A 26,277-nucleotide genomic window follows, 5' to 3' on the forward strand; every position below is an offset into this window, starting at 1 on the left:
TCTTAAAGTTTAACATTATCTCACGTGATTATTATTTAAATGTTAGAAGAATATTTTTAAGCTAATAAACAAACTTGTTATGCCATTGGAATTACATTAAATATGTAGATTAATTTAGGCAACACATTAGATATCTTTTTGTATTTAACTATTATTTTATGCACAGCAGAATTTTATGTTTTTCTTTTTGCAATGCATATTCCCTGCTAAGTTTTTAACAATTGTTTCTACTATAATGGGATTTTGTAATTATATGTTCTGAAAGGCTTTTTGGGTACTAGAAAGGGTATAGTGCTTTAAAAATGGAAATGCCTCCACCATTTCACCTTTAATTTAGTCATAGGATATACTTTGTCCTAAATTAAGGAGATATTTTTCCATTAATTCTTTCTAATTAATAATGAGTGTAAAGTTGTATCAGATTCTCAATAGTACATAGCAAGGTAGTCCTATTTTGACCTATTAATATGATAAAATGAAAAATATTCTTCCTAATATAAAACTATAATTGCCTTTGAATCTATTTCATTGTAAATTAATTTCTTTAATTTCACGAGTATCTAATTAATCTGGCAATGTATGTGCATTAAGACACCTTTAAAAATGTTCAAGATTATCTTAAAATACATTTTTAAAATACATTTCAAATTCACATAAAAAGGAGATAATAAGATGAAAGTTATACAAGACAGTACTACCAATAACCCTCTTGCATCTGATCCTTCATTTTAGTGTTGAATATTTTTGAAACATCATATCATTTAATCCTCACAAAACAACATATGGGGTGAGTAGGAATGGTAGTCCTAGCAGAGTTTATTCTTATGTGAAAGATAAGGAAACTGAGATGCAAAGGGGATAAGTGCTTATCTAAGTCCACACAGCTTATAAACGCTGGCATTAAAAACTTAAAACCAGCTCAAACTCCAGTGCCCGCACTGTTAACCACTATAGTATGCTATCCTATCTACAAGAAAATAAAAATAATTTTTTCATTTCCATGCCATGTAACAAAACTGTTTTCAAAAGCTTTAATTTAAAAAATTCTGCATTAAATACAAGCGGTCCTTTAGTTCTTATCTTTAGTATTATTAATTAGAATAAAATGACGGTACCACTGGAAGTGATAGAGATTGAGATTCTGATCAAGTTTAACCATCTATGCTGATTACCATTAAAATTAGTTTTGTAAAATGCTGAAACTCTCATGTCCTTGCTTTTGGTACCTCACATGACTAAAAAAATATAAATTCTTTACATATCTCAAGAGTTTATTAAAATTCTATTTATACAAGGGCTAATGGAGCACATCACATGTTAAAGACTACACTGAAGACGTATTGCTGCGTATGAGTAGACTGAAAAGGATGTTTCTATCCTAAGGAACTTATACTCTACTTGAGAAGTTCAGACTAATAGACATGACATGTTTTAGCATGCAACCATGCTAAAAAATATAATTGTCAACTAGTACATTGTATAGATTGGAGAAAAATTAACTCTTATTTCCAGAAAACTTCAACCTGGAGAAAGTACATCATTAAATGGAAGCAAATTTTGTGGGATTGGGGTTATAAGTTCATTCTTCAAACAAAATGTTTCTTGACAAGTAAGATCTGATTCTCAGTTTTAGGGAGTCAAGACGAACAAACAAGCAAGCAAAAACTACTAACCAACTTTGGGTTTCCAGTGATTTCTGTCCTATAAAGGAAAACCCATTTATTTCTATTTTCTACTTAATTGGAGAGTAATAAAAAGATAAAGGTATTGCTTGAAGTGGAAGAAGAAAAAACTCAAAACATTAGGTTTCAGGAGGCATATAGATGCAGAAGTTGACTGGGCCTCCTGTACCTTTTTTTTGCAAATGGGTTAAACAATAAATTATTCACTTACTTTATTAAAAAAAATCTTCAATTATTGAGGTAGGATAAAATAGAACAACACTGCTCTGTTTAGCATCTCATATTCTATAGCTGCAGATGAACTTCAGATTCATTTTTGTTTCTTTGTAGTGAATTTTTGTTTTGATAGCCTTCATCTGGCATTAATCTGCATTCTTTTTGTCTGATTACCAGACATGAATCAAGGAATACAACTGGCTCCTCTATCTTAAAAGGCTGAGAGGAATTACTTTTCTAACTTCAGGAGGTTTTTTTTAATTTAAATTATTTATTTAAGATAAAAGAGAGAGAATTCATTCAGTATTGTGGCAACAAAGGCTTGTCAACATAACCACATTCATTTAATTTATCTTACTGGTAATACAAAACCACAAGCATTCTTTAATTTCATTTCTTTTACTGGTAATACATGGCATTTGTCCTAGCATTTCTTTAAAATAGTCAAAGTTAATGATTATATTAGTCAAGACTTTTTATTGCAAATGACGAAATCCCTATACTATCTAACTTATATAAAACGGAGATATCCTAGCTCATGTAATCGAGATAGTCAGGAGTAGGTCACATTAGGCCAAAATGGATTGGGGGTTCAAATGATACCCTCAATACGTACCCTGTCCACCATGACTTGGATCTCTCTTCACTATGAGAAGGACTCATTTTCTCCTACTGTATATGGGATTATGGGTTCCCCAGATCATCTGTGGAAGATGTCTGTGTACTTATAGACATACACATTGCTCTCTTCTTGAAGACAAGAAGGCATCTCTTCCACCCCTAGCTCCAACAGTTTAGATCTCCAGGATTATTTTAATGTGTCAAGTATGTGTCCATTTCTGCTCAGATAGGATCTCTGTCAAATTGCATTTCCCAACTTCCATGCCTACTCCCTTCCAGATGGGTTCAGCAAATAAGATGCATTGGTGGGAAAACGGAGGGCAGGGGTAAGGGATACACCAGAATATTCTCACCCACCCATCCGTGCCTCAGATGATATATCCAGTGGCTGCCACATCTTCTCATGATTCAGGCCCTGTTGCAATGGCCCAACTTTTATATTCCTAGCCCCCATGCAACAACCTCCCCAGGGATTCGGCTCCCAGAAGGCAGCACCCACTCTTGATCTCTGGTGATTTACATCACCTCTTCCTTTGGGCCTCCAGTCTGAGGGGTGTTGGCATCTACCTACTGTTGCTAATATCTGAGTTTCTTTTTCTTCTTTTATTTGGGGTCTCAGCTCCCTCAAAACCATTGTAACTACTTCCTTGTATGAAATTTCTTCACACAGGAATCATTAGACCACCTGGCACGGACTCTATTTTCTAAACTGGAACCTGACTGACAACCCTAGCTTGGGCTGCATACCCTTCACTGAATCAAACATTGTCACCAGTGGATGAGGTCCTTTGATTGACTGTCTCATTCATTTCTCCCTTGTAGTGGTAACAAGAAAGGAGACATGGAATATGTTACTAGAAAAAATAGGAGGAAGAAAAATATGTTGGGCCACCAATAACAATGGACCCCACATTAGTAATTCACTTTGATCTTGTAGTTCATAAACATGAAAAAAAACTAAACTAAATATTTTTTCAAAACAACACTGCAATAAAATTATTTGTAAGTGAATAGTGGAAATTACTCATAGCCAATTGCTTATTAAATTTATAAATATTCTATCACATTCTGTTCCATTTTTTAATTTTCTGGTTAATAAAAAGGACTAATATATTGAGGATACGTTGTAAGTCCCATGATATAAAAATAAGTAAAATGTTTTACTTATTTTCACTATATAGTATAATATCAGAGTTCATATGCCCATATGAGAAATGAAGAGACTGATGTTAAGTAATTTGTTAAAAGTCACAGAGGTTAGAAATTTCCAAAATATGGCAACCTCTGTTTTTTGGTACTCCAGAACCTAAGCATCTTTTATTATATCATCATGCCACTAATATCTCTCTCTTGAACAGCGTTGAATCTGCAGTTCTCTAATTATATTTTTTAAAAATCTTCATTTAGGGCTCCTCTGTATTCACCCTATGGTAAAATCACTTTATCATAAAGGCATCTATTGTGATGTCTATTTACAAAGAGATGTCTGTGATAAAATTCCCTCATATGATATCCAGAATGGATATCATACATTTTTTCCTTTATTTATACTTTATATTTGACATTGTCATTATGTACTCCATGTTGTTGCAAACAGACCAATTTGGGGTCAGACTAATTACATGATTATATACCACTTCTGTCTGCCACAACATGCAATGCTTCTGGGGCGTAATGAAAGTACTTAAACATGTATAAATACTTATTAGGTGCTCAGCACTTTCTACAGGGGACTATTTGGGATACTCCTAACATCTTATTGTGGCAGAAAAGATACGGATGTATTATTGTTAGAAAGCCTGTGGTTTGTTCCACATTTTTTAAGAGAATGAAACTTGTCAGGGCAGCCCTAGCAACGATTCAAGAGCTTATTTGGGCATTCTTGTTCACCAGGACAAAAATCGCATGGTTTCCATGCAGGAACATATCCATGATAATACTTAAGGTAGGTGCCATCGATTAAGTAAAAGTTGAGCTAACAAATTCTGTAAAGGTCTCCCTCTTTTATTCCTATCAGTGGATGTCAGTTTTTCTTTTTTTAGAATCGATTTCTATTTTCTGCAGCTGAACATGAAAGTACACTGACAAACGGAGTCTGCAGTTTAGCTGTGTTCCCAGGACCATCTGTAAGAATTTATGCATTTCCTGGGAATCTGATCAATTCTACCAGCAATTCTGTTTTCTTTGTAAGATTAAGTAACCCTGCAATTAATTTTATATTTAAAAGTTGATGTTTCTTTGAAAAAATTGTGAGCCCCATGTCCAAAAGCCATTCTGTACTTTAAAATTGACTTCCCTGAATAATTCTCTTTTATGCACACATACAAAGAATTTTATGTTAAAAGCATGGATATCATCATACCACAGACTTCATTTAATATTTCTTCCTTTCTTTCTTCTTTTTTATTTTTTGGCTTGACTTCTCCATCATCTTCCCCTCTGTCATTCATTCACATCTCTTGCCCCTGTGAGTAACTCTTATTGACAACCTGGTTTATATTCTTTCATGTGTTTTTAAAATATTGAATAATCATAAACATTTACATATTCTAAGAGGAATTTTTAGTCAAAAAATTGATTATATTTTCTCTGAGGGTTTTCTGTCAAAAAAACAGATCATATCTATACATTTTTCTTCATCTTGGTTTTCTCATTGTACAGCACCTTATGGAAATTCACCAAGTTATTTGTCATAGCTGTATTTTAGTAACTTTTATTTGTTTAATAATTTCATAATATTACAAGGTATGGACATTTAACAGTTTAGTCTGTCTTTCCCCTATGGGTGCTCATTTGTTTCAGGTTAGTTTTTATGTTACTATGAACAAGGCTATAATATATATTCTTTAAAAAATATCCTTATAGACTTGTACTTTACCTTTTATGAGACAGACATTTATGGACTAACACTGACTTAACAGATATTAGCATATTGCTTTTTCCAAATGGCAGTAAAATACATACTCCTATCAGCTTTGGATAAGATTATACTTTTTCGCATAAATAACAAGTAATAAGTGTTTGTTTATCCATTCAACAAGAGAAAACCCCTCCCTTCATGATGTCTACATTAGTCATCAAGATGGATAATAACTAAATAGCTCTATAAAGTCACAAATGTGCTATGAGGAAAAATAAAATAGGGTTAAGGAATAGGAATGGGGATAGCTATTTTAAATAAAGATGTTTGTAAAAGGCCGCTCCAAAGAGAATATTTTGGGGGCTCAATGAAGTGAGGGAGTAGGCCATGCAATATGTGGGGTAGGAGGAGGCTTCCAGGAGAAATAATAACAAATGTAAGACGTCAGAAAAGAGCTTGACACTTGCGTGAAAACTGGATTCGAAGTTATTGTCAGGTAGTGGAAGTGAAAGATGTGGGGACTTGGCCTAAGGTGGTAGCTGTGGAGATGCTGAGAAGTGGTCAGATTCAGGGTGCATCTTGAAGGCAGAGCTGAAAGGCAATGCTGATTGTTTGGCTGTGGGGTGTGAGAGAAAGACATGAACGTGAATTATTTATAGGCTTTTTAAAATAAGCATTTTATTTTCAAATAATGTTAGATTTTTGAAAAAGTTGCAAAAATATCACAGAGTTCCCATGCATCCTTTGCCCAGCTTCCACCAGTGTTAACCTCTTACATAACAATAGCACACTTGTCAAAGTAAGAAATTACCACTCGGTATCATGCTATTAAACAAGGTACAGACTCTTCAGCTTTCACATTTTACCCATGAATATTCTTTTTTTGATACAGGATCCAATCAAGGATACCACATCGAATTCGGTCGTCATGTCTCCTTAGTCTCATTGATCTGTGACAGTGACTGTCTTTCCTTGTTTTTTATTATCCTGATTTTTTGAAGAACTTGAGTCAAGTTATTTTAGAATGTTCCTCAATCTTAGTTTTCTCTGATGTTTTCTAATGATTAGACTTCGGGTAAGGGTTTTTGGGAAGAACACCAGAGAAGTAAAGTACTCTTCATATTGAATCATATCAGGGATATATAATATCAGCATGACGTATCACTGGTAATATTCACATTAGTCAGTTGGTTGAGATAGTGTCTGCCAGATTTATCCACTGTAGCATTACTATTTTTATTTTTTCATGCTCTGTTTTTTTGGAACAACTAACCAAACCCAGCTCACACTCAAGGTCGATGGTGGTGATCAAGCTTTACTTCTTAAATGGGGATGATCTGTATATGTTCTTTGGAAACCTTTTGTAACCCCCAGTTTTTCTCTCCTCTCTCATTTACTTGTTTACTCAGTCATTTATTTAGATCCATATAGACTCATATATATTTATTTTTTCTTGGGATTATAATATAATACTACCATTAATATTTGTTGCCTCAGCTATTTCAACTCTGACCATTGAGAGCTCTTTCAAGTTTGCTCTTGTATCCTTTTGACATGCCCTGGTCTATCTTATTTTTCTTCTTCCTTACTTTCTGGTATTACACAATGTTTCAGGTTCATCTTGTATTTCCTCTTTCCTGGTCCTAAAATCAGCCATTTTCACTAAGGAGCTAGGTTTTAATTGAGCACTTTAGTAAATGATGATGCCATTTCCTGACATAAAGAAGCCCAGAGAGGGTAGAAGCCTGGATTATGTGTCTTCTGTCCTTTGTTTCTTATTACTTATCATTGTTATTTTTTGGACATACTATGTTTGAGAAGCCTATTGGCCATTCAAATGGAGTTGCAGAATAGAGTAAACAGTAGATATGAGTCTAAAGCTCAGAGAAGAGGTTCAGGTTAGAGATCTAAATTTTGGATTCATCAATAAATGGTGCTACTTAAAGACATGGGATTGGGTTTGATTTCCTTGGACAGTGTCAGAGAAGTCTCAGAACTGAATCTGCTAAAGGATGTAGAGTTCAGGAAGAATGGAAGAAATCAGGCAAAGGGGTTGAGAAAGAGCAGCAAATGAGGTAGGAAATAAACTAGGAGTGTGTAGTATCCTAGAAGCCAAGTGAATAAATACATCAAGAAAGGAAAAGTGATTATCAGAGTCAAGTTCTGTTGAGAGGTTGAGGAAGGTAATGACTGAGAACTTACCACTGGATTTGGCAGTATTCAAGTTCACTGCTGACCTCGATAAGTATTATTTCAGTAGAACTGTGGAAATGAAGCCTAATTGAGAAGAATTCAATGTAGAATTGCAGCTGAGGAATGGAGAATGCACTCTTTAAAAAAGTTTTGTTAAAAAACAGAGCAGAGAATTAGGGTGATAGTGATATGGGGAGCTGATGAAAAAGAAAATAACGATTTTAATATGGGAGATATTATAACATATTTGCATACAAATGGGCATAATCTAGTAAAATGGAGAAAAATGATGATGTGATGATGTGGAAGAGAGAGGGTATAATTGAAGTCGTGAAAACCTAAGTTGGTGAGAGGAAATGGAATCTAAGTCTTAAGAGAAGGGGTTGGCCTTAGGGAGGAGAAGGACGTTTCTTCATCATAACATGATTGAAGACAGACTACATGATCACAAATGCCAAGTGTATAGAGGATACGGTGATAGAAAAGGGAGGAAGTTTAACTGTGGCTCTTTCCATTTTCTTAGAAGCAGTATCATGAACCGAGAGTGAGGAGGTGGGAAGGAATGTGGGATGGTTGAAGAGGCAAAGGTGCCTCTTTGAGCGATATCATAGAGCCAAGCCATGAATTACCAAAGAAAGTGTGATAAGATTGCCAGGCACTACAGGGGACCCACTTATGTTTGTGGTCATATACCAAAAGTTACGTCTTATTTTCATATATCCTACATTTTCTCTAGTTGCAGTCATCTGTTTAGCTTCTAGGGGGAAGGTTTATAGCAGGAGGAGAACTGAATTTAATCAGGTGGGTTTTTTTGTCACACTAGTTTGAAGAAGAGAGAGAGAAAGGCCTTGGAGGTGAGTGTATATGCAAGGGAGAGACTACCATGATGAATAATGGTATTTAGTTAAACTCTAAATTCGGTAAGTAAGGAAGTGTGAACATTTGTGGAATGAGTGAAAAACGTGTTCAGGTCAAGAAAATTTTTTATTAGTGAAGTATATCATTTAAGTAATGTGGAGACCTATGTTATAAAGCTTCTGTAAGGCTTTATACCCTGTTGATCTTATTTACCTTTTCCAGTGGTAGAACTTGAAACATGTTTTTCAATCCCTTCTATGGTAATCTGTCTAGTCTAGTTTGTACTTCTTCTAGGGCCAGTCTTACCAATTTACAATTTTCTGGAAAATCATCTACTTCCTTAAGTTTTATAATTTTTACCTAAGTTGTCACCTAGATTCTCTTATAATTCTAACAGATTTCCAGAAATTGTAACACCTCTTCCTATGCCTTTGAATAGATAATTATTACCTGAATAATTTTAGAAAATTGTTTGCACATTTTTGAACATGGGTGATTGAATGGAAGAATCCCATGGTGACCACCTCATCTATAAATAATCTAAGATTAACTTGGTTATATAACTCTTGTGCACTTTACTGAAATAGAATGACTAAGTACTATTATTCTTTTGGAAACATTTTTTGTCATGTAATAATGTTTCTTATATTTCAACATATGTGAAAACAATGGAAATTCATTTTTGTTTTTTGGTAGACGGATCGATTATGGGCTGCAATATTTTTGTTAGCTGTACTTCAACATGTATGTGAAGGTACAAATTGGAGTTGTACTGATATTTTAAAAAGAATTATAAATAGAATTAACATGACTGTCAGTGAAGTTTCTTCTCTTAAAAAGATAGGGTCAGCCGGGCATGGTGGCTCACGCCTGTAATCCCAGCACTTTGGGAGGCCAAGGAGGGCGGATCACAAGGTCAGGAGATTGAGACAATCCTGGCTAACACGGTGAAACCCCATGTCTACTAAAAATACAAAAATATTAGCCAGGTGTGGTGGCACATGCCTGTAGTCCCAGCTACTTGAGAGGCTGAGGCAGGAGAATCGCTTGAACCCGGGAGGCGGAGGTTGCAGTGAGCCGAGATCCCACCACTGCACTCCAGCCTGAGCGACAGAGCAAGACTCTGTCTCAAAAAGAAAAAAAATAATAGGGTCAACTCTACATAGAAGATTGCTGTCTCCTGCTAGATTTCTTTGCCACACGCCCTTTGCTCTGTCAGGAAGCTGTCCTTCAGAGTAAATGATGCTTGTGCTGGTTGCAGGCATATTAATTATGCAATGCTGTATTTTGAGATGCAATTGCAGATGCAATTAAACTGTTTCACTGAATTTACAAGTTTTATTGTCACTTGAGAACACGAGACAATTACTCCACTTGTGTTCATAGACCATCATTCCCTTTTGACGTATTTGGGCTGTGATGTGTGCCAGGCTTCCAGACATGCAGAAGTCGTCAACTTAGAGGTCTCAAATTCTGTGATTCTGACAGGAACAGATTTATTCTGAAAACCCCAGCACTGGCAAAAGAGATATTTTTAAAGGCAGGAGCAAGATGACAGCCTTTCAAACAAGTTCTATTTCTTTATAGCTTATCACTGAATCATCTATTAAAAATATTACAAGCTAATTTTATAGTTTAGTTAATGCTATCATTGGGATGTGACCTTCAGTGATCTTAGTGCAGGCTGGTTTGGCTACTGACTGAAACATACCAACAACAGCTATGTGCCTCACTGACCTACTAAAGGTACCCTTTTAGAGAAAATGTTGAAAACGTGGAAGAGTGCCTTGATCATTGCCAATCAAGACAGCAGCTGGGATTTGCAGGACAATTTGCAGTGATTTCCAAGGGCAACCAGGAAGCCAAAGAGGCTGGAACAAGGAGGTTGTCTTTACTTTCCCCACCAGCATTGCAATATTGAAGGAATTTCCACAAGTTAAAAAACTGATTCTAGATGACTTTCTCAACTAAGCCCCAAATATTAGAAAAGAGCAGATGTGAATCATAAGAGTTAGATGCACATTTCTAAATGATGATGTGGGTTTATGTCAGTTTTATTTTTCATTAAAGTTATATTCAGACATCTGACCCTACGCTTCTTTAAATGGGCATAACAAAGTTGTTTGAAGACAAATGATGTTATATTTATGTAAGTTTACAGTTATCAGTCTTCTACAAGTTTTGAACCCCTCAAACATTTTTCATAGTACCAGGAATGATTATATTTATCCTTGAATCAGCTGTAGAGGACATTTGTCCCTGCTGAGCCCAACCATAGGGTGTGGATTCCACTCACAGGTGGTATGAAAAGGCAGTGTTGAAGATATCCAATTTGGTTGTGATCACCTCATAAAGGCAAGATTCTAGGAAAAATGGCAGTTCCTGTTGATCTTCTGTGATGTGCCCAGGGGGGCCTGCAGAGGAAAAGTAGCTGCCCCTTAATCTTCCTGAGGTACATTACATCCCTGGATGATTCCTCTACATAGTTGCCTCAGGGTGAGCGCTGTAGATCTTAGCACAACTTTTGAAATTCTGTCTCTCACATGTGTGCAAACATACTTTGTTTTAACACAATCTTACACAGCCAGTGTCCCCAAGTAACATCCACCCAGCACAGGGGCTAAACTGGAATGGTCACCTGCATCAACTACTGTGCATTGTGCACAGAACAGGCATTAAACAGCAGATCCCCAATACTTGGACCTTTGCATTGAATACGTCATCCTTTCCAACTCCTCCTCCTGCTCCTCCTCCTCCTCTTTAAACATTGTTTTAGAGGCTGGTCTTGGATGTCTGGGCTCAAGTGATCCTCCCATCTCAGCCTCCAGAGTAGCTAAGGTTACAAGGCTTGCACCACCACACACAGTAACTCCTTCTTCCTTTTTGATAGACTTCCCCCTAGTGGCTTCACTGCCCTCAGTTAGGGTCAGTTTTATGCATAAGATTTATTTTTATATCCTTGACTTTCAAACAGGTTAGAGTTTGAATTCCTTTCTTCTATAGGCCAGGGTACCTTTGCCTCTGTCTAAATTATAGGTTAGTTATAGATATGTGGCCGAGCGCTGTGACTCATGCCTGTAATCCTAGTGCTTTGGGAGGCCAAGACGGGCAGATCACGAGGTCAGGAGTTTGAGACCAGCCTGGCCAACATGGTGAAAACCCATCTCTACTAAAGATACAAAAAAAATATATTAGCCAGTTGTGGGAGTGCACGCCTGTAATCCCAGCTACTTGGGAGGCTGAGGCAGGAGAATCACTTGAACCGGGAGGCAGAGGTTGCAGTAAGCCAATTGCGCCATTGCACTCTAGCCTGGGTGACCGGGCAAGATTCCGTCTCAAAAAAAAAGAAAAAAAAATATATATATATATATATGTAAATTTAGATCACTAGATTTCTCAATATTTTTGCTTTCCTCAATAGAATATCTTAATGCCTAAAGAAAGACTTTTATTTATTTGGCTGTCAGATACAATTATGTTTTGGAATTTCAACTTTAATAATGGGTAGTCAAAAATACGTAATTTTTTTCTTTAGATTTAGTTACAGATCACAAATACAGTCACTTTCCTTATTTGTAAAATAGGCAGCTTGACCAAAATAGTGTCCTCATTTTCTTTTTATGGCAGCAGAAACTTTTATTTCTAGGATGAAATTTTAAATGATATCTTAATAGGAAATTACATTTAATAGGGAATTTATTTTCACTAACAAGAAAAGTTGATCTTAAATTATGAATGCTATTTATAGACATATTCAACTCAACATCTAATTTAATTATTTTGTTTTAATTGCAAATATCTTTTTCTTTTCCTCTTTTTTTTTTTTTTCCTTTTTTTTTTTTTTTGAGACAAGGTCTTGCTCTATCACCCAGGCTGGAGTTCAGTGGCATGATCTCGGCTCACTGCAACCTCCGCATCCTGGATTCAAGAAATTCTTGTGCGTCAGCCACCCAAGTAGCTGGAATTACAGGCGTGCACCACCATGCCCAGCTGATTTTTATATTTTTAGTAGAGACAAAGTTTCACCATGTTGGCCAGGCTGCTCTCAAACTCCTGAGCTGAAATGATCCGCCCGCCTTGCCCTCCCAAAGTGCTGGCATTACAGGCATGAGCCACTGTGCTCAGCCACAAATATTTTATAACTTTTTAAAGTCTATATTCAGTGGACACAAACAGAGATATGTTTGTATCCTTGCTTGCTGCTTGATTGTTGATTTTTAATTTCTTGGATTGTAATGTCAGGATATTCATCTTTAACAGAGAAAACAGGAAAAGCTCCATTGTTAAATGTTCCTCAAAATAAGTGCAAAGGATGATTCAAGTTATATCTTCATTGGTCTTCAGTATGCCATCATTTGTGTAATGCTCTCAATAGAATTTTAAGATATTTAAAATTATACCTAAAATTGTATAGCAAGGTGGCTACAGTTAATGATGCTGTATTGTATTTTTGAAAAATGTAAACAGAGAGGTTGCTGTATACTCTCACCACAAAAATGATAACTGTATGAGGTAGTATAATTTATTAATTAGCTAGAATTAACCATTCCATAATGTGTATATACTTCAAAACATGTTGTAAATGATAAAAACATACAATGTTATCTGTCAATTTTTTAAAAATCTAAAAATCATTAAAAATAATAAAATTGAATTTTGATTGCATTTTTCTGAGGTTTCTTAAGTTCATCTACCAAATCTGGGGTTACTCAGAACCAAACTGACTCAATAACCTCTATTAGCTCTGTAATTCCAATCACAATTTGATATTTCTGCGCTATTGTTGTATCACAGTTAATCCAGTTTATTCCAAATCTTTATCTCAGCATATCTATGTAGATATTGATAAAGTTTAAAGGAAAAAAGAGAATCCTGGAGGTACAATTTGCCTGAGACAAATTTTTTTCTTAAAGATTGTGATATTTTGTTTGTTCAAATTACAGCAGCATAAATTGCTTGTGTAGGGTATTTGTTCATTCAGGTAACATATTTGTAGAATTTCTACACTAGCTATTGTCATTGGCTATGATCCATGATAGCTCTGTTCTGCCTACTATGGAAACATAATCAATGAACCAGCTTCTCTATCTCATTTTTAAAGAAAATTTTTACATTTTTATATGGACTTGGTAATATTACCTTGACATACAAGAGTAGAAAATTCATTAGTGGTTTAGAAAAAGTGATTATATACATTTTAGTCTGGGTAAATAAAAAGTATATATCATTACTGCCCGGGTTTCACCATCTGTCTAAATGGTTGCACTAATCACTTCTAATTATGGCACTGAAAATTTAAAGAACAACATTTTTATTAATGTATGTAATTTTAAATAATATTTTGTATATTTTCTTAAAGCCTAAGTTATCTTAAATCATGAATATATAAATATTTGAGTTAATTTTATAATTAAATAGTTTCCTTTAAGCAAATCAAACAAATCAAGAACTCTAACAAATATTCATTGTGATTTTTATTGACTATCAAAAGCTACAACATTTTGGTTGATTTCCCTGGATTTTCATGTGTTTTGAAGATATGAATCTCCTAAAGACTAGAAAGTTGCTTAAGTCTAGTGTAATGCTGGTTAATAAAATGGATATATCTTTAACTTATTGTCCCAAATAATATTTGTTGATTGAAAACCAGATAAATAAATGAGTTAAACTATGTATGGATCATTAGAAATTTACTACATTGTTCTAAGAAAAATATTCTTTCTTTGCTAAATTATATAGCATATAATTATTCAGTTCTGTATTTAATGCTTTACTTATAGTTTAAGATTTCTATTGATTTTCTCCTATGTAATCACGATGTTGGCACCTTTAGTAAGTTTGCTCTTTGAAAACATAACCTTACATAACATGCTGAGACGTATTTTCTTTTTTAAGGAAAAAATGAGGAAATATCAACAGACTGAAAATATGTTTTCAGAGGCATAGAATCTTCAGGAAAATACTGGAGTTCCCGAGATCTCAAGGTTAGCAGTTTATACATTATTATTCTCATGCTTTTACAGATTTGGGATATAATCTGTGCATCTGTTTCAAGTTTCTAATGTGTAATTGGAAATGATCTTACTTAAAATATGTGTTTTAAACACAGTCTCCTCAAGATTTTTAAAAATCCATTTATATCAGACATACAGTATTTAGTTTCATTAGGGACAATAAAAAGTTGTCTTAATAGAGAACTACTGGTTATTATAATTTGCTTCATTTTAAAGGGTAGCACTATTAGCATAAAAATAAACATTTGACATTTCTATAAATTTTTCTTTCTGATTGTTAAATATAAATCTATTTAGTGAATTTTTCATTTCTTTTGTATCTTTGGCTGCAAAATGCACACAGATACACGTAGTTTAGAAGGATAGCTAATCAGCAATCCTGAAATTCCTTGAATTCCATTTCCTGACTTTTTTTAACTACAGCCAAATAAATAATGCTATCATTGGAAAGTGTGGCTTCGATAAAATGACAATTAATATGAAGGAACAGGAGGATCTTGGGAATCTTTTCTAAGTTGTCTAGGATGATATAACTGGAAAAGAAGAATAAGCCTACCCATTATTAAGCAGCTTATTATAATAACAAATTAATGTACAATATTCATTTAGAAGTTATAAATGTAGGTTAAAGTGGTTTGGTCTAATTGGATACCTTGAAAAAGTAGATGATTTTTGATGTGTTTATATTGTGGGACCCAATATCAAATAATTTTAAATGAAAAAAAATGTGATCTTTCATTTTGATTGTCTTGGTCAGGCATGTCTTCAGTATCTGTATCTATTTCTCATTCTTCCAAGGGTTTATTCATTCATTTAGGACTTATCATATGAAAAGCAATGGGCTAAACACTTTGGTTCTTTCTAAATGAATAAGATATGGTCCCTGTTATCAAAAATTTCCCAAACAATATGTTACCTAGAAATTAATTTTACTATTAACTCAAGCAACATATAATTAAAAAGACAAGCCAGATTTTATAAGGGCATGTAATTAATTCTAAAGCTAAATGGGAATTATTTGGGGATTATTTGTATTTTCACATTATAGCTTCTATTAGCCTAGAACACTGGCAGCTTATACCAATGTGAATGCTGTTCCATTACAACCCACACCAAACTGACTTTTTTATTAAATTAGCTCTTGAAGTACAACACAAGTAAGAAATATGAGATTCTAGGAAAGAAAAGTCTCTTGACACAACTGCAAATTTAATGTCATAGAATATAGTTGTGCAATCACCTATGAAAAGAGCAAAGGTGGCATTGCCTACATTTTTTTTTTAATTCAAGTACATTGGATTTCCTTACTAAGCTCATCAGGGAATTAAATCGTCTCCCCAATGACCTAGAAAGACTTGTAGGTTTGAAAGGGATTGAATGCTATAAATCCGTAAGGGATCATATGCAAATAGTAGGTAGGTGAGTACAGGGATTTGAAATGGGTGGGAATGCAGACTCAGCTTGAAATGCACAGCACTGTACTTCTCAAGAAAACCTTTTTAAAAGGGTAGTGACTTAAGAAGTTAATGCAAGTAAAGTAATTTAAAATAGTAAACTTCTTTTTTGAAAAACCAGTGAAGAGATCCCTTGCCTCATTATGCCATTAGAGAAGCAGCTAAATTAATTTATATAACAACCATAATCATTCAACAAATGTTTGTCAAGTGCTTACTATGTGCATGGGAGTATAGGGTGGATTGCCGGGGAGTGACAGCAGTGAATAAAATAAACCATTCTTGCCTGAGTGGAAATTACATTCCAGTGGATGGAAATAGGTAATAAAAAACAAAATTAATTATGTCTTATGTTTGATGCTTATAAGTACCGTGGAGAAAAGGGAAAAAAGAAAGGAAATGTCGAGTGTAAGCAGAGGTAGAATTTTTAAATAAATCTAATGACTTTGCACTAGATAATTTACACAAAAGAGATAGATGTTCACTTCTGTTCACGTAGTACCAACTAAAAACAAGGATGATGAAATACAACACCTGATGGTAAGTTTTCTAAATAATTAGTAAGATATATGTTGTAAATATATGTAAAATCAGTTTCAATTTCACCAGAAAGAAAAAATATTATTTTTTAGAAATGATGATACAGTTACTACAAGTATATGAAATGAGATAATATTAAAGGACATAGGTCTATCTATGTGCATTTTTATTAGAAAATATATAGAGTTGGAAATTAAATCAATTTTGTGCAATCATTAACAAATGAGTGATCAGGGTTTTTTTATGGCAATCTGGTTGGAATATTTTCATTCAATGTTTGGTTCTGAGCACAGGAGTCTGGAAATATTGAAGGCCCAAATACTCCTGCCTGTTTTCTTGCAATCCAGCTATAGTTTAGAACTCATCAAATAAAGTGGTGTTATTTTAAAAGTCATTCAGTCTTGACTTTACTGGCTGGAGTTGAGGGGTTTAGCCAATTTTGTATGCTGAAAAAGTAGTTGAGTCATTTTGTTTTCATTGAGGATAAGTCAATGTGAATTAAATACCTGGCCATGCAAATAAACAAAACAAAATTTGGATTAAGAGATTTCAAAATCTATTGAGTATTGTGATTTTTTTCAGTCTTCCAAAAGGCAGGTATTTTAAGCAGTATATCATCTAAAGGACATGTGTCCAATATTAGATTATTAAAAGAAACACAAAGTAAAGCTCACAATTGTTTAGAGGCTCTCTCTGTATCTATCTATCTATCTGTCTATCTATATCTATATATCTATTTTATATATATATAAAATATATATATAGAAATATAACATATATATATAGATATATATAAACATTTTTTTTTTCCTTTAAGACATGGTCTCTCTCTGTTGTCCAGGTTGGAGCATAGTAGCAGGATCTCGGCTCACTGCAGCCTCAACCTCCCGGGCTCAAGTGATTCTTCTGAGCCTCCCAAGTAGCTGAGACTATAGGCATGCACTACCACACTTGGGTAATTTTTAAAAAAAATTTTTGTAGAGACAAGGTCTTACTTGTAGCTCAGGCTGGAAGAGGCTCTTTCTTAATTAAACCAAAGTAGAGAGTGTTTATTACATGCCATATTGTGGAAAGAATTGATGGTCAGCTCTGTAAGGTTAACCACAAAGAGACAGCTTGTGTTGTCTGTTATAGGAAAGCCAAAAAAAAAAAAAAAGAAAAAGAAAATTAGAGATGCAGAGGGCTGGTTGAAGGTTATGGGGGAAACAAAGACTTCTCATGCAGTTTTTCTCTGTTAGGGATAGATTCTTTACAAACCAATATTGACCTTTGTTGTACTCATCTGGAAACGTCAATGGAAAGAACTAGAAACTCTGGTTGAGGACAACTGAAACTTGACTTTTCAAAAGCAGGTAGAAAATAGCATATGCTTTCTTTAAATTCCTTTGCTTTCATCCTGCCTTCATTTGCTTTACAAAATTGCCAACCCAGGAATCATTTGCAACTCTGTACCACAAATCCAGTTCCCTAGGAATTTTTCCAAATAATGATTCTTCCATTCTCTCACAAACCAACACCCACATGAATTTCACATTACCTGGTGTGCCCATGCTCTAGGTGGCTCTTTCTTCTCTGACCCTGTCTTCAAGTTCTCCAAGTAATTTCCTAGCATTCTTATTCTTCCATCGTTCTGGCAAATAATTTATCTAATCCAGGGTTTTTCAACTTTAGCACTATTGAGATTTAGATCCAGATAATTCTTTACTGCGGGAGGGGAGAGAGCTGTCCTTTGCATTGTAGGGCATTTAGCAGCATTTCTGGTACTAGATGCCATTGGCACTTCATCTTTAGTTATGACAAACAAAAATGTCTTCAGGCATTGACCAATGTCCCCTCAGAGCAAAATTAGCCCAGAAGGAGAAGCGTTACGCCAGCCCTAACTTCTATAATCTCAGTAAACTTCCATCCACTCTACTACATCAACCACAAAACCTCCTTTGCGCCTCCAGCATCTTGTTCTCAATTAAAACAGCTCAACAAGGCCAGGCATGGTGGCTCATGCCTGTAATCCCAGCACTTTGTGAGGTGGAGGTGGGTGAATCACTTGAGCCCAGGAGTTTGAGACCAGCCTGGGCAACATGGCAAAGCCCCATCTCTACAAAAAATACAAAAAATTACCTGGGTTTAGTGGTGTATGTCTGTAGTCCCAGCTATTCAAGTGGCTGAGGCATGAGAATCACTTGAACCTGGAAGGTGGAGGTTGTGGTGAGCTGAGATCATGCCACTGCACTCCAGCCCTCCAGCCTGGGTGACAGAGTGAGACCTTGTCTCAAACAAACAAACAAAAAACAGCTTAACAGATACACTTTAAATATCAGTTTCCCTTGCTAAAGTAAAACTCACCTCTATTTGATCATCTGTATGTTTTTATTTTCCTTTTATTTGCTTATACTCGGCCTTGTATCTAAAACATGTTTTACAAAATAATACGACAATATAAAATAAGTGGGAAAACAATGGTAAAGAAGAAATAAGGTAAAAACAGGTGAAGTGAAAGGAAAAGAGTTTATTACATGTGTAACCTGACTTCACCCCTAATGCAATCATTGCAGTGATTACATTGAGACTGAGCTAGCCCCTCAATACCATTCACTAATGTAATCAGCGGGGTGAAGTTAGGTTACAAATGTAATAAACTCTTTTCCTTTCACTTCTTTTGCTTAGAATAAAATTAGACTTTTAGTGCCTTTAATATTTCCATGTTCTGCTAGCTGTGCTTGGATGTTTGCTTGGAAACTAGCAAGCTTACCTCCCACAGCTCTCCAGCCACTCCTTTCTTACACAGTACATGCAACCATGAACCCGAGCTATAGTGAATCCTTTCTTGTACTCACATTCATGAGTGCTACAGGAGCAATTATTCCACTCTGCAGATTTATGGTGTTCTAATCTGAGGTAGCCCCTCAATAGATTCACTAATCCTTTCATTCTGACTGTGGTCGGCCACTATTTCAAAAGTTCATTACCCCACTCAAGCCACACAATCTCTCCCTTTCACTCTTAGTGCACCTGCTATTTTAACAAGAAAATTGAGGTCATTGTGTGGAAACTACTTGTGAATCTTTGGAATCCCCTCCAGCATCAAACCAACTAGGTCTATAAACATTTTTTCTTTCTTCCAATCTCTAAGAAGGCTCAGGAGTCCTTCCTGCTATTCAAGGCAAAGCCTATGTTTGATTTTACTTCCCATCACTGAGGCTGAGACCTTTTGCCATTAATTATTTCTTTTTTGTCCTTTATCTCCAACTTTTTCTTCCTTGCTGGCCCTTTTCCTTCAGCTATTCATATTCTTCACACTCCTATCCAAAAAAGCAAATTGACAAACAAAAACAAACCAACCTCTTTCTTCACCACCATCCAATTTCTGTCCTCTTCAACTCATTCAAGCTCTGCAAGCAGTAGTCTACATTCATTATCTCCAATTTCTAAGATTCAGTTACTCCTCAGCACAGTGCAATCTGATTTCTAACCCCATTTAACAGAGCATGCACTTTCTAAAGGCACAGATGACCCACAGCCCTTATCTTGACTGATTCTCTCAGGGGTATTTGACATTGTTAACTACATTTTTCTTCTTTCACTGCTCCCTCTTAGTTTCTCTCACATCTTGTGGATCTTTTTGTAAAGACCGCTCTCACTGGCTCTTCTGTCTCTATTCTTCCATGCAGAAAGTCACAAACCACAAACTCAAACCCCAATAGGTGGCTATAGGTAATATAAATGAGTGAAGTTGGCTAACTGAAAACAGTAAACAACTACAGAGGTCAAACAACATGCCCACAAAAGTTCTTGATATTTTACTCCTATTCAAATGACAGTGCTCCCTGGAGATCCATCTTCATTCTATTTGCTCTTTGGTTCTTCTTGTTCTTCCTAATCAAGCAAAGCTGTTATTATGACTTTGTTAATGACATAGATGTCAATGCCTCCAACCCTCTTCTTCAGCTAAGCTACAGAATTACAAGTTATGCTAAATGTCTATGGGGTGTCAATGTCTAACAAGGACACACACAAAAGCATACATCAGAGCAATAAAATAGAATAAAGAGTCCAAAACCACACATGCGATCATAAAGTGCACTGCCAAAATAATCATAACTCAATGAAGAAGCTCTCCAAGGAAAGTCGATTAACAAACCCAGGTACACATAATTAGTGTCTGATAAAAGAGACAATTCAAATAGCGGGAGGAGGGAAGGACTATGGCTTATTGAGTAGATGATACTAGAACAATTCTTTAACTACTTGGGGGAAAATAAGGTGTGATCTGTGCATTACACAATATTAAAGTAAAATTTAAATAAATATTTAAAATAATATTTTAAAATATTATTGAACATTGAATAAATTCAATATCTTATAGGTATTTATGTGACTTTGGCCTAGAAAAGTATTTAAGCAATGCAAGAAAGCCAAGTCATTTATTCGTTTTTAAACTTATAAACGGTAAAATTCACACTTCTTGGTGTACAGTTTTGTGAGTTTTGACAGTTGTACAGAGTCACGTAACTTTCGCAACAATCAAATTACAGAACATTTCCATTACCGTTCCCTGCCCTTCCCCTTGTCAACTTATCCTTAGCTTCATCCCCGGCAACTAATCTGCTCTAGGTCACTACAGTTTTGCCTTTTCTAGAATGTCTTATCAATGAAGCACAGAGAATGTAATCTTTACCATCTGACCTCTTTCGTAATGCATTGAGATTCATTCATGCTCTTGCATGGATCAATAATTTTTTCCTTAGTATTGTTAAGTAGTATTTATTTGTATGACTATACCATGGTTTGTTTATTCATCCATCCACTTAAAGATATCTAGGTTGTTTAGTTTTTTGTGGTTTGAATATGCTATAAATATCCACACAGAAATTTGTGTGAGAATTGAGGTTTTTATTTATCATGGGCTAATACCCTAGAGGGATTATGTATCACATGATGAGTGTATGTTTAGCTTTCTCAGACTGCAAAATTGTTTCCCAAAATGACAAACCATCCTAAATTTCTACCAGCAAAGGATGAATATTCTCATTGCTCCACGCCTTCACCAACACTTGGTATTATCAGTTTTTATTTTACTTATTTTAACCATTCTAATTATCACTCTGGTTTTAATTTGTGTATTCTTAATGAATAATAACATTGAACATGTTTTCTTCTGCTTATTCGCCATCTGTTTTCTTTTGTGAAGTGTTTGTTCATATATTTTGCCCAAATTATACTAAGTTGTTTTCTATTTTTGAGTTTTGAGAGTTCTTTATAAATATTCTGCATAAAAATCCTGTAGGAAATATGTGATTTGCAAACATTTTCTCTCTGTTTGTGGCATGCTTTTTGTTTTCTTGACCACGTCCTTTTAGAGTTTTAAATTTGGTAAAGTCATGATATCAGTTTTTTTCTTCTGTGGATTATGATTTTGATGTTATATATTTCTTTTTTTTCTTCTTTTTTTTTCTTTTTTTTTTTTTTTTTTTGTTTTTGGAGACAGAGTCTTGCTCTGTCGTCCAGGCTGGAGTGCAGTGGCGTGATCTAGGCTGACTGCAAACTCCACCTCCTGGGTTAAGTGATTCTCCTGCCTCAGCCTCCCGAAAAGCTGGGACTACAGGCGTGACACCACGCTCGGCTAATTTTTGTATTTTTAGTAGAGACGGGGTTTCACCATCTCGGCAAGGCTGGTCTTGAACTCCTGACCTCAAGTGGCCCACCCGCCTTAGCCTCCCAAAGTGCTGGGATTAACAGGCATGAACCACCACTCCCAGCCTGATGTTATATCTAAGAGGTCTTTGCTTAACTCAAGGTCACAATGATTTTCAACTATGTTTTCTTCTAAATGTATTATAATTTTATGTTTTGTATTTAGTCATATGATCTGTTTGGAGTTAATTTTTGCATGTTATGAAAGATTGAAGTTCACTATTTTACTAATGTGCTTACGGACATCCAATAGTTTCATCACTTTTTTGTAAAAGACTATTTTTTATCCACTAAATTGACTTTGCATTTTTGTCGGAAAATCAATCACATTTGTGCAGGTATATTTCTAGTCTCTATTGTGTCCGATTGATGTATGTATTTATACTTTTTCTATTATCACACTGTCTTTATTACAGTAGTTTTACAGTAAGTCTTGAAATCAGATAGTGTGAATCCTCTTCTTTTACAAAATTGCTTTGGTATTCTAATTCCTTTGTATTACACCGTGAATTTTAGAGTTAGCTTGTAGATATCTACAAAAAAGCCTGCTGAGATTTTGATCAGAAAATTTATCTATGCACATTAGAAAATTCTCTGAATTCTATTTCCAAAATAAAACACTTGAAAAAATATTCACTGCATATATGATACAAATGGCCAATATTATTAAAATATGGAGTATTACTAGATATCATTAAAAATAAATATGAATCTCATTAGGATAATTGGCAAAGGCTTGTGAGAGCTTTTCACACAAAAGTTCTGATGACTTCTAAACTTAAAAATTAAAAGACTCAACATAATTAGGAATAAAAAACATTTGCTCTATAATGGTCATTTGAAAATATAAAGCTTTGGGAAACAATATAGCACCTTGAAAGAGCATCACTGTTAAGGTCTTATTGAACTTTGAATATACCCCTACTGTCCAATTATCTGTGAGGACTTAGGCAAACTGCTGAAGCTTTATTGATGTTCAGATACTTCATCAATAAAGTAGGCATAGAGTCTGGCACATTGTAAACACTCAATGTAGGCTATCATAAATACATTCAACACTGATGAGGATGTGGAGAAATGGACCATATCATACTACAGAGATGGGCCAGGAATTTGGTTCAACTTTTCTAGAGGACTATTTGTTGTTATGTATCATAAATCTTAAAAGTCTGCATGCTCTCTGACTTAGGAATTCCAAATATAAAAAAAAGATTAAGGCAATAATTATAAACACAAAGCAATGTGTACAAAGAGGTTTATTGAGATAATATTTAAAGTAATAAAATGGGAAACATTTGCATGTCCAAAAATGAGGAAGTCATTAAATACATTATTAAATATCTATGCAAAGTAAACCTTCTGAGGTATTAAATAAAGGTGTTTTCACAGCATATTTTATGATTAGGGAGCTATCTGAAATATACACATAAGTGAAAAATAAGTTAATGAAAACCACATTTAAAGTATGATGCTATTTGTACTTTTTTTTTTTTTTTTTTTTTTTTGAGACAGAGGCTCATTCTTTTGCCCTGGCTGGAGTGCAGTGGAGCTATCTCAGCTCACTGCAAGCTCTGCCTCCCAGGTTCACGGTATTCTCCTGCCTCAGCCTCCCGAGTAGCTGGGACTACAGGGGCCCACCACCATGCCCAGCTAATTTTTTGTATTTTTAGTAGAGACGGGGTTTCACCATGTTAGCCAGGATGGTCTCAATCTCCTGACCTCGTGATCCGCCCTGCTCAGCCTCCTAAAGTGCTGGGATTACAGGCATGAGCCACCGTGCCCGGCCACTATTTGTACTCTTAAATGATGTATTTGCATGTAAGAAAGGATAATTATATATGTACACACATATAAATATCACACACACACATGCATAAATTAAATCAGTGTGTCTGGATGGTTGGATATGTATTAGATTTATTGCCTTCTTGGTATTTTTCAGTAGGCTCCAGATTTCCTGAAAACACATCTAATTATTATTTTTAAAAATAGGTAAAGTATAGAACATGAAGGGATGGACAATCATAAACAACATAAAGAGATAAATGGCCAACTACTTAAAGTATGTTTATTTCATAGATGACAGTGGAGTTTGGGTATCCTTATTATTTAAAGACATCCACAAATTAATGAGAAGATCAACAAGACCCCAGTAGAAAAATGGGCTAAAAGAAAAGAAAGGGCAATAGAAAGAAAGAGACAGGGAGACAGAGAGAGAGAAAGAAAGATATGAGAGAAAGAAAGAGAAAAAAGAGAGAGAGAGAAAGGAGAGGGAGAGGAGGAAGAGCTAATAAATAATAAAAACTGTTTATACTGAACAGTAGTCAAAGAAATAGAAATAAAATGATGTAATATTATGTCTATAAATTAGCAAAGTTTTTTATTACATATTTGTTTCCCAGTCATATACTGTTGATAGAAATGTTAAGTCCTTTGCCTGTCTTTTAATCAGGTTGTTTTTTAGCTATTGAGTTTTTTGAGTTCCTTATATATTTTGGATATTAACTCCTTATCAGATGTTTTGATTGCAAATATTTTCTCCTAATTTGCAGATTATTTCTTCATCCTATTAATTGCTTCCTTTGCTGTGCAAAACTTGTAAGTTTGATATAATTCCCTTTGTCTACTTTTGCTTTTGTTGCTTGATCTTTTAGAATCAAATCCAAAAAATCATTGCCCAGACCAGTGTCATGTAGTGTTTTCCTATGCTTTCTTCTAGTGCAGTTACTGTTTCAGGTCTTAGGTTTAAGTCTTTAATCCATTTTGAGTTGACTTTTGTAACTAATATGAGATAAAAGGATAAAGGTTGTTTCATGTTTCTGCATGTGGATATCCAGTTTTCTCAACACTCTTTATTAAAGAGACTGTCTATTCCCCATTGTGTGCTCTTGGCGGCTTTGTGAAATATTAATTGACCATGGATTTTTAAGTTCATTTCTGGTTTCTCTATTTTATTCCATTGGTCAATTTTTCCATTTTTATGTCAGTACCATACTGTTTTTACTATTATTTCTTTGTAATATACTTTGAAGTCAGGTAGTGATGGCAGCAGCAGGTCATCTGGAGTGGCCACTGCTATCATGCCAGCTGCAGCAGGGAGGTGCAGCTGGGCCTGCATGCTCCATGGGTCTGGCACAAGCTGGGGACAAGTGTGAGCCCCGTTCCTTCCAAGCTGGGGCAGGAGCTCCCTGGGTGCCACTGCAGCCACCCAAGCCATAGCTGTGGACTTGGGCATCCCTGTGATCTTGGGGCCAGAGCAGGCGGGAGCCCTGCCCTCCTGGGTGCAGCTGCAGCCGCCGAAACCACGGCTTTGGACCCAGGCGTCCCTGCATTCTTGGGGGACCAGGAAGGCCCCCCTGCCCTCACAGGCTCAGAAGTGCCTGCTCCCACTGCTTGGCTTCTGCCTGCTGTCTGTGCCCACTCCAATCTTGGAGCAAATTCGGGGCCAACCCCAGGTGCTGTCACAGCCTGTCCAAGTGTGCACATGCTTAGGCGGAGCTGACACACCAGTACTCTGCTGCCTCGGTTCTCAGTTCTCTCCAGACTTTGGGCACTGACAAGCAGAGGAGGGAAACTGATGAGGGCCTGAGGGCAGCTTGGTGCTGTCCTGCAGGTGCCCATTAACACCTACAGCCTGGGCACCATGAACAGTAGCAGGAGGTAGACAGGTTCCTGGGCAGAAGAGGGTGGATCCCCTGTGAAGCCCCACCTTTAAGCCAGGGAAGGCCTGAAGGCTGGGGTACAGGCTGCCAGTCCCATGGACCATAGTGCCTTTTCCCTGCCTTCCTATGGCCCCCAATGGACCAATCAGTATGCACTTCACCCACTCTGAGGCCCATATAAGCCCAGGTCTCGGCTAGAGCTGAGCAGATGACAGGACGACCTACCTGCAGAGAGAAGCAAACCACTCCAGGGCCTACTCTCTGCTGAGAGCTGGGAAGATGATGAGACAACCTGCCTGCAGAGAGGAGCTGCCTACTCCAGGGCCTACTGTCTGCTGAGAGCTGAACACTGGATGCGATGGCCTGTCTGGCAGAGAGGAGCTACGCACTCCAGGGCTTCTTCTGAGCTATTCTATCACTCAATAAAGCTCCTTTTTGCCCTGCTCATGCTCCACTTGTCCACGTACCACATTCTTCCTGGACACA

General features: G+C 35.8%; 1 protein-coding gene across 2 annotated transcripts in view; it reads left to right on the forward strand.

Moving 5' to 3' along the window:
• CSRNP3 (cysteine and serine rich nuclear protein 3) overlaps nucleotides 1-26,277 on the forward strand; it is a 217,423-nt gene that overhangs the window by 32,653 nt on the left and 158,493 nt on the right. For both annotated transcript variants that reach the window (XM_054549424.2, XM_054549425.2), the window contains exon 3: nucleotides 14,326-14,414. The gene's annotated coding sequence lies outside the window, so the exon portion shown is untranslated. The remainder of the gene's footprint in view (nucleotides 1-14,325; nucleotides 14,415-26,277) is intronic.

This window comes from Pongo abelii, chromosome 11, assembly GCF_028885655.2.
Source record: "Pongo abelii isolate AG06213 chromosome 11, NHGRI_mPonAbe1-v2.0_pri, whole genome shotgun sequence".
NCBI classification, from domain to species: Eukaryota; Metazoa; Chordata; class Mammalia; order Primates; family Hominidae; genus Pongo; species Pongo abelii.